Consider the following 802-nt stretch of genomic DNA (forward strand, 5'->3'; position numbering starts at 1 on the left):
ATTAAACCATTTGCTGCAAACCCTGTTGCTCCATTCGGGAGCAACAATAATTTATTGAAACCACACAAAAAAGATTGATTTCTTGGGTGGAGAATAAAATAATGAGATGAGAAAATTTAATGAACAGAACAACAAGGAAATACATTCTGAGAAAGCGCCCTGCAGTGTGTGCAAGAAAATGCAGAGCTTTCAGCTGAAGAAGGAAATCTCGGTTTGCCGGGAGTTGTCCCAGATTTCTGCATAAAACGACCGCAACAGGACTCGAACCTGCAATCTTCTGATATCATCTCCGCCAGCATTACCGAAGTCAGACGCCTTATCCATTAGGCCACGCGGTCAACAGCCGCAGTACAGCATCAAATGTTAGCTCCATGTGAATAGCTGCCGTGATTATATTTATTTTCAGTTGCGTTTTTGGATGCTTCTGCTATTCGCAGATGCCAACAAATTGAAGGGGAATCCCCAGAGTTTGTAAACGGCCGGACACTAAAGTCCACTTCTAACATTCTTGTGTGACTGTCATGTGTGGAGTTTGCACGTTCTCCCCGTGTCTGCGTGGGTTTCCTTCGGGTGCTTCGGTATCCTCCCATCTCCAACGATGTGCCGATTAGGTAGATTGACAAGGCAAAATTGACACTTATTGTCAGGGGGATTAGGGCGGCACGGTAGCACAGTGGTTAGCACTGCTGCTTTACAACTCCAGGGTCCCGGGTTCTATTCCTGGCTCGGGTCACTGTCTGTGTGGAGTTTGCACATTCTCCTCGTGTCTGCGTGGGTTTTCTCCGGGTGCTCCGGTTTCCTC

General features: G+C 47.0%; 1 non-coding gene across 1 annotated transcript; it reads right to left on the minus strand.

Moving 5' to 3' along the window:
* Positions 1–246: 246 nt before the first annotated feature.
* Positions 247–338, minus strand: trnar-ucg (transfer RNA arginine (anticodon UCG)). Its single transcript is given in 2 exon segments — positions 247–282; positions 302–338. It is a non-coding gene; the product is annotated as a tRNA-Arg (tRNA).
* Between the last annotated feature and the right edge of the window lie 464 nt (positions 339–802).

This window comes from Mustelus asterias, unplaced genomic scaffold, assembly GCF_964213995.1.
Source record: "Mustelus asterias unplaced genomic scaffold, sMusAst1.hap1.1 HAP1_SCAFFOLD_35, whole genome shotgun sequence".
Taxonomy (NCBI): Eukaryota; Metazoa; Chordata; class Chondrichthyes; order Carcharhiniformes; family Triakidae; genus Mustelus; species Mustelus asterias.